Source organism: Chiloscyllium plagiosum, unplaced genomic scaffold, assembly GCF_037043375.1.
Source record: "Chiloscyllium plagiosum isolate Xiang-an unplaced genomic scaffold, Cpla_swu_hap1 HiC_scaffold_5, whole genome shotgun sequence".
Lineage (NCBI taxonomy): Eukaryota > Metazoa > Chordata > Chondrichthyes > Orectolobiformes > Hemiscylliidae > Chiloscyllium > Chiloscyllium plagiosum.
This window is the reverse complement of record NW_028270143.1, coordinates 19,101,098-19,115,391: the sequence shown is the minus strand read 5'-3', so window position 1 is coordinate 19,115,391 and position 14,294 is coordinate 19,101,098. Positions and strand designations below refer to the sequence as shown.

At 44.4% G+C, this 14,294-nt stretch overlaps 1 long non-coding RNA gene across 1 annotated transcript in view; it reads left to right on the top strand.

The window, feature by feature from the left end:
• The window catches only part of LOC148149882 (uncharacterized), a 39,817-nt gene extending 25,750 nt beyond the window's left edge, over positions 1–14,067 (top strand). The window contains exon 3 of the long non-coding RNA XR_015757081.1: positions 13,935–14,067. This is a non-coding gene — a long non-coding RNA (uncharacterized LOC148149882). The remainder of the gene's footprint in view (positions 1–13,934) is intronic.
• The last annotated feature ends 227 nt before the right edge of the window (positions 14,068–14,294 follow it).

Genomic DNA, 14,294 nt, shown 5'->3' with positions numbered 1-14,294 from the left:
TTGATGAGGGTTGAGCGGTGGATGTTGTGTATATGGACTTCAGTAAGGCATTTGCTATGTTTCCCCATGGTAGGCTCGTTCAGAAGGTCAGGAGGAATGGGATACAGGGAAATTTAGCTGTGTGGATACAGAATTGGCTGGTCGACAGAAGACAGCGAGTGGTAGTGGAAGGAAAGGATTCTGCCAGGAAGTCAGTGGTGAGTGGTGTTCCACAGGCCTCTGTTCTTGGGCCTCTACTCTTTGTAATTTTATTAATGATTTGGATGAGGAGATTCACGGATGGGTTAGCAAGTTTGCAGACGACACAAAGGTTGGAGGTGTCGTTGACAGTCTCGGGGACTGTTGTAGGCTGCAGCGTGACATTGACAGGATGCAGAGATGGGCTGAGAAGTGGCAGATGGAGTTCAAACTGGATAAATGCGAGGTGATGCATGTTGGAAGGTTGAACTTGAAAGTTGTGTACAGGATTAAAGACAGGATTCTTGGCAGTGTGAAGGAACAGCGGAAAATTGGTGTGCAGGTACATAGATCCCTTAAAATTGCCACCCAAGTGGATAGGGTTGTTAAGAAAGCATATGGTGTTTTGGCTTTCATTAACAAGGGGGATTGAGTTTAAGAGCTGTGAGATCTTGTTGCAGTTCTATAAAACTTTGGTTAAACCGCACTTGGAATACTGTGTCCAGTTCTGGTCGCCCTATTACAGGAAAGATGTGGATGCTTTGGAGAGGGTTCAGAGGATGTTTACCTGGAATGGAGGACTTATCTTACGAAGAGAGGTTGACTGAGCTCGGACATTTTTCATTGGAAAAAAGAAGGAACAGAGGGGACCTAATTGAGGTGTACAAGATAATGAGAGGCATAGATAGAATTGATAGCCAGAAACCTTTTCCCAGGGCAGAGATTGTTAACACGAGGGGTCATAGTTTTAAGCTGTTTGGTGGAAAGTATAGAGGGGATGTCAGAGGCGGGTTCTTTATGCAGAGAGTTGTGAGAGCATGGAATGCGTTGCCAGTAGCAGTTGTGGAAGCGAGGTCATTGGGGATATTTAAGAGACTGCTGGGCATGCATGTGGTCACAGAAATTTGAGGGTTCGTACATTAGGTTTACCTTACATGAGGATCAATGGTCGGCACAACATCGTGGGCTGAAGGGCCTGTTCTGTGCTGTACTGTTCTATGTTCTATGTTCTAAATATCGGGTTCCAAGAGATCAATTGTATTCGGAGATCCTCTAGTCCGAGATACAGACAGACGTTTCTGTGACCAGCAGAGAAAAAGCAGAATGGTGTGTTGTTTCCCTGGTGCCAGGATCAAGGATGTCTCAGAGAGGGTGCAGAATGTTCTCACGGGGGAGAGGGGCCAGCAGGAGGCCATTGTACACATTGGTACCAACAATATAGGAAGGGAAAAGTTTGAGATTCTGAGAGTTAGGCAGAAATTTAAAAAGGAGGTCCTCGAGAGTAGTAATATCTGGATTACTCCTGGCGCTACAAGCTCGTGAGAGCAGGAATAGGAGGATAGAGCAGATGAATGCATGGCTGAGGAGCTGGTATATGGGAGAAGGATTCACATTTTTGGATCATTGGAATCTCTTTTGGGGTATAAGTGACCTGTACAAGAAGGACGGATTGCACCTAAATTGGAAGGGGACTAATATACTGGCAGGGCGATTTGCAATAGCTGCTCGGAAGGATTTAAACTAGTAAGGTGGGACTCAGGGAGATAGTGAGGAAAGAGATCAATCTGAGACTGGTACAGTTGAGAACAGAAGCGAGTCAAACTGTCAGGGCAGGCAGGGACAAGGTAGGACTAATAAAATAAACTGCATTTATTTCAATGCAAGGGGCCTAACAGGGAAGGCAGATGAACTCAGGGCATGGTTAGAAACATGGGACTGGGATATCATAGCAATTACAGAAACATGGCTCAGGGATGGGCAGGACTGGCAGCTTAATGTTCCAGGATACAAATGCTACAGGAAGGATAAAGTTAAAAATCACACAACACCAGGTTATAGTCCAACAGGTTTAATTGGAAGCACACTAGCTTTCGGAGCGAGGCTCCTTCATCAGGTGATTGTGGAGGGCTCGATCGTAACACAGAATTTATAGCAAAAATTTGCAGTGTGATGTAACTGAAATTATACATTGAAGAATTGATTGTCTGTTAAGCCTTTCATCTGTTAGAATACAGTGATAGTTTCACTTCTTTCATGTGTAAATCACAAAACCCTTTTTTTTAAAGTTGCATTCTCGGGTTAACTGTTAACAACGGTGATAGCTAGACAATGTGTTGAAGGTGTTAGCCCCCTGTGTTCTCTGTCTATGACCTGATGTTTAGATTGATTCCAATCTAAAATGTGAAATAACAGAGTTTTACATAAATTCATGCAGTTCTTGAGCTCAGAGTTCAACATGAATCTATGTGGTTTTTGAGCAAAGTGCAATGTAACTTGTACCAAAAAAATTCACCACACACAATATATATGTGTGCATGTGGGTCTTTGTCTGTCTGTGTGTGTGTCTGTCTGGGGTGGGGGTTGTGAGTGTGAGAAAATGTGTGTGTGTGTGTGTGTGTGTGTAGTGAGTGCAGAGTGTCTTAAGTCTGTGATGGGGTGTATGTGTGGGAGTCTGTGTGTCTATAAGGGTGTGTGTGGGTGTCTGTGTGCGCGTCTGTGTGTATCTGTGTCCGTGTGCATGTGAGAGTGTGTGTGTGTGTAGAAATATCTGTGTGTGTGTGTGTAGTGCAATGGTGATCATCTGTAATGTGACATGAACCCAAGGTCCTGGTTGAGGCCCTCCCTATGGGTACTGAACTTAGCTATCAGCCTCTGCTCAGCCACTTTCCTCTGCTGCCTGTCCCGAAGTCTGCCTTGGAGGATGGTCACTCGAAGGTCCGAGGCTGAATGTCCTGGACCACTGAAGTGTTCCCCAACTGGAAGGGAACCCTCCTGTCTGTTGATTGTTGTGCGGTGCCCATTCATCCGTTGTCGTAGCCTTTGCTCAGTTTCCCCAATGTACCATGCCTCTGGGCATCCCTGCCTGCAACGTATAAGATAGACAACGTTGGCTGAGTCACATGAGTACCTGCCATGCACACGGTGGGAGGTTTTCCCACGAGTAATAGTGGTATCTATGTCCACAATCTGACACGTTTTGCAGCGTCCACCGTGACAGGAAGGATAGAAAGGGAGGCAAGAGAGGAGGGGGAGTGGCATTTTTGATAAGGGATGGCACTACAGCTGTGCTGAGGGAGGATATTCCCAGAAATACATCCACGAAAGTTATTTGGGTGGAACTGAGAAATAAGAAAGGGAGGGAAATAGTTAGAGGGAAATTGAGAAACAAACTTGTGAGGAGATCTCAGCTATCTGTAAGAATAATAGGGTGGTTATGGTAGGGGAGTTTAACTTTCCAAACATAGACTGGGACTGCCATAGTGTCAAGGGTTTAGATGGAGAGGAATTTGTTAGGTGTGTACAAGAAAATTTTCTCATTCAGTATGTGGATGTACCTACTAGAGAAGGTGCAAAACTTGACCTACTCTTGGGAAATAAGGCAGGGCAGGTGACTGAGGTGTCAGTGGGGAAGTACTTTGGGACCAGCGACCATAATTCTATTAGATTTAAAATAATGATGGAAAAGGATAGACCAGATCTAAAAGTTGAATTTCTAAATTGGAGAAAGGCCAATTTTGACAGTATTAGGCAAGAACTTTCAAAAGCAGATGTTCACAGGTAAAAGGACAGCTGGAAAATGGGAATTACGAGAATCCAGAGAAAGTATATTCCTGTTAGGGTGAAAGGAAAGGCTGGTAGATTTAGGCAACGCTGGATGACTAAAGAAATTGAGGGTTTGGTTAAGAAAAAGAAGGAAGCATATGACAGGATAGATCGAGAGAATCCTGAGAAGAGTATAAAGGAAGTAGGAGTATACTTAAGAGGAAATCAGGAGTGCAAAAAGGGGACATGAGACAGCTTTGGCAAATAGAATTAAAGAGAATCCAAAGGGTTTTTACAAATACATGAAGGACAAAAGGGTAACTAGGGAGATTAGGGCCCCAGGCCAGGCAGCATCAGAGGAGCAGGAGAATCGACGTTTCGGGCATAAACCCTTCTTCAGGAATGAGGCTGGTGTGCCAAGCGGGCTGAGATAAAAGGTAAGGGGGGGAGGGGGGATTTGGGGGAGGGGCGCTGGGAATACGGTAAGTCCTCAGCAGAAGCCTCACCTTCATCCCCCTACGCTCCCGGATCAATGAGTTTGACACGCGGCGAGACATCGAGCATTTCTTCTGCTGCCTTCACCTCTGCGCCTACTTCTTCAACCAGGACTCTTGTCCACCCTCTGACGACCCCTTCTCCCGCCTCCAACACACCCCATCCACCTGGACACCCCGTGCTGGCCTCTTACCCGCCCTCCATCTCTTCATATCCAACTGCCGCCTCGATATTGACCACCTCAACCTGTCCACCCCTCTCACCCACTCCAACCTCTCACCCTCATAACGCGAAGCCCTCCACTCCCTCCGCTCCAACCCCAACCTCATCATCAAACCGGCAGACAAGGGAGGCGCAGTGGTAGTTTGGCGCACCGATCTTTACACCGCTGAAGCTAGACGTCAAGTCACGGACACCTCCTCCTACTGTCCCCTTGACCATGACCCCACCTCCCACCACCCAACCATCATCTCCCAGACCATCCATAACCTCACCACCTCAGGAGATCTCCCATCCACCGCCTCCAACCTCATAGTCCCACAACCCCGCACCGCCCATTTCTACCTCCTGCCCAAAATCCACAAACCCGACTGCCCTGTCTGACCCATTGTCTCAGCCTGCTCCTGCCCCACCGAACTCATCTCTGCAAACCTCGACACTGTCCTGTCCCCGTTAGTCCAAGAACTCCCCACCTACGTCCGGGACACCACCCACGCCCTCCACCTCCTCCATGATTTTCGCTTCCCCGGCCCCCAATGCCTTATCTTCACCATGGACATCCAGTCCTTATACACTTCCAATCCCCATCACGAAGGCCTCCAAGCCCTCCGCTTCTTCCTCTCCCGTTGGCCCAACCAGTACCCTTCCACTGACACCCTCCTTCGACTGACTGAACTGGTCCTCACTCTTAACAGCTTCTCCTTCCAATCTTCCCACTTCCTCCAAACCAAAGGAGTAGCCATGGGCACCGGCATGGGCCCCAGCTATGCCTGCCTCTTCGTTGGATATGTGGAACAGTCCATCTTCCGCAGCTACACTGGCACCATCCCCCGCCTTTTCCTCCACTACATTGATGATTGTATTGGCGCTACTTCGTGCTCCCACGAGGTGGTTGAACAGTTCATCCACTTTACTAACACCTTCCACCCCGACCTCAAATTTACCTGGACCATCTCAGACTCCTCCTTCCCCTTCCTAGACCACTCCATTTCTATCTCGGGCAATCGACTCAACACAGGCATTTACTACAAACCAACCGACTCCCACAGCTACCTAGATTACATCTCCTCCCACCCTGCCCCCTATAAAAATGCCATTCCATATTCTCAATTCCTTCGCCTCCGTCCCATCTGCTCCCAAGAGGACCAATTCCACTACCGAACAACCCAGATGGCCTCCTTCTTCAAAGACCGCAATTTCCCCTCCACCATGGTTGACGATGCTCTCCACCGCATCTCCTCCACTTCCCGCACCTCCGCCATTGAATCCCACCCCTCCAATTACCACTAGGACAGAACCCCACTGGTCCTCACCTCCCACCCCACCAACCTCTGGATACATCGTATCATCCTCCATCATTTCCGCCACCTCCAAACGGACCCCACCACTAGGGATATATTTCCCTCCCCACCCCTATCAGCATTTCGGAGAGACCACTCCCTCCGTGACTCCCTTGTCAGGTCCACACCCACACCAACCCAACCTCCACTCCCTGCACCTTCCCCTGCAACCGCAAGAAGTGCAAAACTTGCGCCCACACCTCCCCCCTCACCTCCCTCCAAGGCCCCAAAGGATCCTTCCATATCTGTCGCAAATTCACCTGCACCTCCACACACATCATTTACTGTATCCGCTGCACCCAATGCGGTCTCCTCAACACTGGGGAGACAGGCTGCCTACTTGTGGAAAGTTTCAGGGAACACCTCTGGGACACCCGCACCAACCAACCCAGCCGCCCCGTGGCTGAACACTTTAACTCCTCCTCTGACTCCATCAAGGACATGCAGGTCCTTGGCCTCCTCCATCGCCAGACCCTGGCTACACGACGCCTGGAGGAAGAGTGCCTCATCTTCCGCCTAAGAACCCTCCAACCACACGGGATGAATGTAGATTTCTCCAGCTTCCTCATTTCCTCTCCCCCCATCATATCTCAGTCCCAACCCTTGGATTCAGCAACTCTTCTTCCTGACCTCTCCGCCCCCACCCACTCTCCGGCCTATCACCCTCACCCTCACCTCCTTCCACCTATCGTATTCCCAATGCCCCTCCCCCCCCCCACCTTTTATCTCAGCCCGCTTGGCCACCAGCCTCATTCCTGAAGAAGGGCATATGCCCGAAATGTCGATTCTCCTGCTCCTCAGATGCTGCCTGGCCTGCTGCGCTTTTCCAGCACTACACTTTTCAACTCTGGTCTCCAGCATCTGCAGTCCCCATTTTCTCCTAGAGAATAGGGCTCCTCAAAGCTCAGATCAGCCCTGAAATGTCCCATTTATAATGGACGGCAAGTAAGGCATCAGGCATTCACCATCCTTAGACCTTATAAGGTCCTTAAATGGACAATAAACCGTCTCATTCAACTTCTGCTATGATTTCTTGCATATGGAGCAAGGCAGAATCAAGGTCACTAGCAGCTTTGACAGCTTGGCTTGTTGTCAGGCAGGAAGGGTTAGTTTCTTCAGGAGGACTCCTATGCTGATTGGAATCACCATCTACAGGATGATCTCCCCAAGATTCTCTGTCCTTCTGCCAGCCTCTTTCATGTGACTCCTCCCCACCATTGCTAGTGTTTCCAGCCATGGCCATCAAAATGTCTTAAGCTTACCTGAAGTCCCTGAGATATCCTTATTTCATTATAGGAATACATTGTAGTCTCAGCAATGGACATTCATCTCTTCAGATGCTGCTAGGACTGCACAGCTGCCAATCAATTGCTCCAGAGATTTTCTCCAAGAGGAATAGATGTTCCACTCCATAATAATTAAGATCCACGCAAAGTTCTAATTCTCCTCTTATGATGCATAATTAGAACTTCACTGCATTGATTAAAATGGAAACCTAAGATACATTGTTCTAATTTCCATGGTATTATACATTTTTGGAAATTGTCAGAGCATTTCTGAAATTTGACTCATACTGATGTGGAACAGTTTATTGAAAAGTGTCATTATAAGATTGATGTCACAGCCAAAACTAGTAAACAAAAGAAATTACATGTTTTGGTTGTGGGATTAATTGTGGAGAAATTCCTTCATTCTTTCGATGAAGGAATCAATTGATAATTTATGTTGTAAATACCAGAATTCCTTTTGGATATCCTTACATCTTGGGTAATTTGTGAATTTTAACAGCGCGGGATATTAGGGCTAAAACTGAACTTTAGACCTTAGCATTGGTCAACAATTAATTGGCAGCCCATTTTTAAACCCTGACTGATCTGTTTATCATGGCCTACAAATCAAGTGAAAATGTTGTGGTCTGTAAAAAGGGGTCATGATTTGCTGTAGCTGTTTAGATTAGATTAGATTAGATTACTTACAGTGTGGAAACAGGCCCTTCGGCCCAACAAGTCCACACCGACCCGCCGAAGCGTAACCCACCCATACCCCTACATTTACCCCTTTACCTAACACTACGGGCAATTTAGCATAGCCAGTTCACCTGACTTGCACATCTTTGGACTGTGGGAGGAAACCGGAGCCCCCGGAGGAAACCCACGCAGACACGGGGAGAACGTGCAAACTCCACACAGTCAGTCGCCTGAGTCGGGAATTGAACCCGGGTCTCTGGCGCTGCGAGGCAGCAGTGCTAACCACTGAGCCACCGTGCCGCCCATTAAAGGCCAATCAGCAAGTGCTGGAAAAGACTAGTGCAGGATTCTTTGATAAATAGTTGCAACTGTATCAGTAGCACAAAACAACAGGTGTTGGCTTCATTCTTTGAACACAACATCTGAAAATGAAAACATTGAAGTCTCTATTGAGATTGTTTTGTTCCAGTAGCCAGGTAGCTATGGCAATGCTTCATGATGGAACTGGATACTGAAGAGAATCTAGAATATTGTTAGCTTTCTGCATCAGAAGGACAGGTACACTGCAATAAATATGCTGTATGGAAGGTTTCCTTCACAGCTTTTTGAGATGACAAGACTTTCCTGTTATATAACCACATACTAGCGATCGGTTCACATTCTAGTTTACACTGGTTAGTGAGCACATGCATCCTTTCAGAAAAAGTATTGGGTATGCAGAAGACTTCAGTGCTAAAAATAGATCTTTCTAAAAAACCCCTCTTCAGATCTGAAGGATTACAACTTGGACTGATGATAACATTGCTCCTAAATAATAGAACAGTCTCAATCCCTGATTCAGAGTACAGCCATTCATTTTTCTGCCCAATTTATTCAGCATTTTAGTGTTTTCATGAATCAATGCTGGCCACTTTAATGATTTTAGAATTTGCAAAATTGTGCTTTTAGGGAAACAATCGCAGGATATAACTTGCATCATTGTTTAACAGGCATATTTTTAGGATGTGGTTTTGAACCTTGATCTTGAAATGTAACACAGTTCAATGTTATTTAGCTTTGACCAGCCCCAAATATAGTTATATCAGTGTCGAAGTTAAGGCAACAATATAAAGGTTACATTGGATTTGCAGAAAAATAATACTCTGCTCTGGGGAGAATATTTATTCAAACAAATTGCAGTAGGTTGAGTTTCAGCCTTTAATGCATGGCTAAGGTGTATGAACCCTTCCAAAGGGCAGATGAAAGAAATTGCTCATTGTAACACTAAAGAAAAACAAATGTCAACAAGGTGTGTAGTATATTCAGAACTTGCTTTCTGTGGTAATAGAGAATCAGAATGTGATCTGATACTGAGATGTTTTCAATCTGACTATCTGTTATTTTACAAGTGATGCAAACTAAAAGCAGTCAAAAATCCATTCTGGAATATAAATGCACCACAACAGAACGAAATAAAAGAAAAGGAAAATATAATACACACCATATATCACGCAGCCCAAGGTCATCTACATATTAGTGGAAAGCGTCTCTTTATTTCCTTGTAGGGGGATTTACTATCCCTGTCTCGGCTTAGCATGACAGCATAACGATAGAGTTGGAAAATTGAGACCAAAACTGAGAGTGAGTTGTTATTTTTTGTTTGTTTAATTCTAAACCATCTTGATTCAGTCCATAAATATTAGCCAGAGTGCTTATAGATCTGTACCTAGTGACCCGTTAACAATGATATATCTCTCCTGTGAGCTAGATACTTTCTCACTGATGCAAATTGCTATTTTATATGCATTGGTGTAGCAATGTCATGTTTCACAGATGACTAGGATGCAGCAAATATTTGTCTCATCTTCCCTGGCTTTGGACTAGTGGGTTCTTTATTTCAGTCAGATAGCTCAATTGTAAGGACTCACCTCTATCTGCTTAAATCTACAGAGATTTTGATTTCTGTTTTATTGGGCTAATGTCTCAAGTTTCCAATTTCATAATAGAAATTGAAGATATCACTGTTTAAGAAAAATGAATATAATGGCTTGCAGAATAACTCAGTTTAAAATCATATTTCTAGATCAAGATTCTACAGGACTGATTACTATCGGAGAAAACCTGGATGAATGTTGCAACAACTATTTTAATCTTGAGCAAATCCCACTCCATTCTTTTCTCTCTCTCAGCTGCCCTTAAAACTGCATGAATTTATCTCTGCAAGTATATCCAAGTTGACAAAAGAAAAGATACACTATAGAAACATCTATACTAAACAAAACTTGGATCTTATTTATGCTGCCTCATACCCTGCAAAAGTAAGATAATCAATAACATGCAGTTATGGGGGATTTTTCAACTGAGAGTGTATGTAGGTGGGTGATGGGTGGGAAGGTTGAAGTTCATAGAAAACTGTGCGAGCATCAGGAAACTGGTTCCAGTCTTGTACATCTATGAGCATTTAAGCTTCGTATGCACAGCACCCTTGGGGCAGGGGAATGTCAGTTGATATATGTCAATGTTTGATTAGAATGATACTGACACGGGACTTTGACTTTAACTTTATTCCATGGGGTTTTCAGACTTCACAGGAACTACCAGTGAAAACAAGTGAAGACAAGCCATTACTGAAGATGCTAAAGCCATTACAGGAAAAATGCAAATAAAGACTTGAGCACCGTGAGCTAATAATCAGAGCAGAGGGCAGTCGAGATAAAAGGAGAGGTACAGCTAATAAAGCTAAAATGTCGGGCTGCATCTTACCGAAAATAAATTATTTTTAACAAGTTTCATAGATAGTTTCTCTTCATGAGCCCTTGAGATTTTTCTCGCACTATCTTCTCAAATGTTTTTCAGCATCATGTCCCAATGGTATCCTGCTCACTACCTTCTCCTACGTGCCACAGGTAGATATATTGGCCACTGCCAGGTCCTCCTGAGATTCTTGATGCCACGTGCAGCCATGCACCTGGTTAAGCATTGGTAGTCTACAGCTGCTGTGAATGCTTTATTTTATTTGACCAAGGTTGTTGGACAGAAGGTAAATGGCTCCCAGCCTTGCCTTGCTATGCTTGGCACATGGGTCAGTGGGTCGAATACTGCTGCCTCACAGTGCCAGGGACCTGGGTTTGATTCTAGCCTTGGATGACTGGAGTTTGCATTAAAACGCCATTCGATGAGCTGTTGCACAGATGTTTAAGTGCTTTGAACAAATACCAATGTTTATGGACTGGGCTGCTTTCAAAAACTTCAGCTTACATCATTAATCCCTTCATGGATGTTGTCCTCCATGGCTTCTCATTGGTGTTGGGTATCTGCACTGCACTTGAGGCAGTGGGCTGTTTCTATTCTGAATCTGCTGCAGTTTGTCTGATTCTTTCGAAGAGTAACTCTCCATCACCTTCAGTAAATCCTACCAACTCTTTCTTTACATTACATTATGGATGAAACTTAGGACAACTCTCTAGTAGAGTTTCCATTACTCTTTCCTTGGGTCCTGATAACATGTGACTGTTAATGTCACTTTGTCATTATCATGTATATCATCACCATTATCATATTTCTTTCCCATCATACTAAAATCAGGGGATGAGATAATATTTCTGCATGGATAAAGGATTGGTTAAAGGAAGGAAAACATTTTTGTGTTGACTGGTAGCTGCTAAAAGGTTCAGTGATGGATCTCAGCTATTTACAGAATTTATTAATTACCTAAATGAAGGGACCAAGTATGATGCATCCCTTTGCTGATTTTCCTGATGAAACAAAACTAGATGGTAAACTCGATGTTGAAAAGTACACAAAGTGAGCTTTGTTGGATAGCTCCCAAAATTAATCATGGAAAGCACAGTGACTGATTAACCCCCCAACCTCCTCAAAACTCCCTTCGAAGTAATGCTGGCAGCACACCAATATTGTACAACACTGAGCAGCAGTGAGGTTCGAACCTCAGGTGGACAATTACACAAAGCACAGAGCCTCTTTGGAGTTGAGAATTGCCAGATCAGCCACAGAGTCATAGAGTCAAAGAGATGTACAGCATGGAAACAGACCCTTCAGTCCAACCCATCCATGCCGGCCAGACATCCCAAACCCCCAATCTAGTCCCACCTGCCAGCACCAGACCCATTTCCCTCCAAACACTCCCTATTCATATACACATCCAAATGCCTTTAAAATGTTGCAATTGTACCAGCCTCCACCACTTCCTCTGGCAGCTCATTCCATACACGTATCACCCTCTGCATGAAAAGGTTGCCCCTTTGGTCTCTTTTATATCTTTCCTCTCTCACCCTAAGCTTATGCCCTCTAGTTCTGGACTCCCCCACCCCAGGGAAAAGACTTTGTCTATTTATCCTATCCATGCCCCTCATAATTTTGTAAACCTCTATAAGGTCACCCTTCAGCCTCAGACACTCCAGGGAAAACAGCCCCAGCCTGTTCAGCCTCTCCCTATAGCTCAAATCCTCCAACCCTGGCAACATCCTTGCAAATATTTTCTGAATCCTTTCAAGTTTCACAACATCTTTCCGATAGGAAGGAGACCAGAACTGTATGCAATATTCAAACAGTGGTCTAACCAATGTCCTGTACAGCCACAACATGACCTCCCAACGCCTGTACTCAATACTCTGACCACTAAAAGAAAGCATACCAAACGCCTTCTTCACTATCCTATCTGTCTGCGACTCCACTTTCAAGGAGCTATGAACCTGCACTCTAAGGCCCAGGGGTGGGCAGGACTGGCAGCTTAATGTTCCAGGATACAAATGCTACAGGAAGGATAGAAAGGGAGGCAAGAGAGGAGGGGGAGTGGTGTGTGTGATAAGGGATAGCATTACAGCTGTGCTGAGGGAGGATATTTATGGAAATACATCCAGGGAAGTTATTTGGGTGGAACTGAGAAATAAGAAAGGATGATTACCTTATTAGGATTGCATTTTCGACCTCCTAATAGTCAGAGCGAAATTGAGAAACAAACTTGTAAGGAGATCTCAGCTATCTATAAGAATAATAGGGTGGTTATGGTAGGGGATTTTAACTTTCCAAATATAGACTGGGACTGCCATAGTGTTAAGGGTTTAGATGGAGAGGAATTTGTTAAGTGTGTACAAGAAAATTTTCTGATTCAGTATGTGGACGTACCTACTAGAGAAAGTGCAAAACCTGACCTACTCTTGGGAAAATAAGGCAGGGCAGGTGACTGACGTGTCAGTGGGGGAGCACTTTGGGGCCAGCGACCATAATTCTATTAGATTTAAAATAATGATGGAAAAGGATAGACCAGATCTAAAAGTTGAATTTCTAAATTGGAGAAAGGCCAATTTTGACGGTATTCAGCAAGAACTTTCGAAAGCTGATTGGGGGCAGATGTTCACAGGTAAAGGGACGGCTGGAAAATGGGAAGCCTTCAGAAATGAGATAACGAGAGTCTAGAGAAAGTATATTCCTGTTAGGGTGAAAGGAAAGGCTGGTAGGTATAGGGAATGCTGGATGACTAAAGATAAGCCATGATCTGATTGAATGGCAGAGCAGACTGGATATGCTGAATGGCCTACTTCTATTCTTGTGTTTAATGGTCTCCTGGTTTCTGTGGAGACAGAAAATGATATCGGAAATGCACCATCAATCATGTACATTTCTGGCTGGGATGCCCTGATTATTACAGGGGTCGCTTGGGTTCCAACAATGCAATCATCTGCAAACCACATGCAAAAGCTACTTCTGTTTCCTGTCTTTCATTTTTGACATAGGGTAGAGTCACAATGGCTTCAACTCCAGCATAGTTCAGTGTCTTTCTGATGATTTGGATCATATGATGATACATGAGACATAATGATATCAGAGATGCAATAGCACAGGGAGTGAGGGGTGCTGAAATGGCATTGTAAATGAAAAGAGAGGACATAAAATTAAATATCTTTAAACTAAAACTACTTTGAAAGGGGAGACTTAAACTGAAAACTCCAGTACCACAATCCTGTCATGACCAAACATCATATTTCTAGCCATCAATTCCTGTCTTCCATTTTTCATAAACCATTGAAAAGGTAATGTTCCAGGTAATAACTGAGAATGGTCAAAATGGTAAAGTGGTAATAAAAATAAGGGTCTATCTACTTCAAATATTGAACAGAAACACAATATAGTAATACCTCATACACCCAGCATATATCCATATGTAATTACAAAACTTTCCATGTTGTTTTCCAAGGGTTTTGATGTGGAACAACGCCGGTGGCTTCACCAGAGGTAGAGAACAGCTGCTGACATCCCAGCTCTAACTGCTGAGCTTTTCTTAGATGGTGCTGTCTAGGATTTGAAGCTAATGAAAGCCCGTCTCCATTAATGTTCTGTCAAGTTCATGATAATGGTCTAATAATTAATTTCTTATCAAATGGTTCACTTTGTGGATGAGTTTAATTAAAACTGTTCAACACATTATAAGTTGTGAAGCAGTCAGCACAAAAATCAACTGATTTTGGTGTGCGCTTGTTGCAGAGTGACAACAGAGTAACTGCCTTTCAGCGTTGCAACATTGTATACGCACAGCATATGAAATCCTTAAAAATGA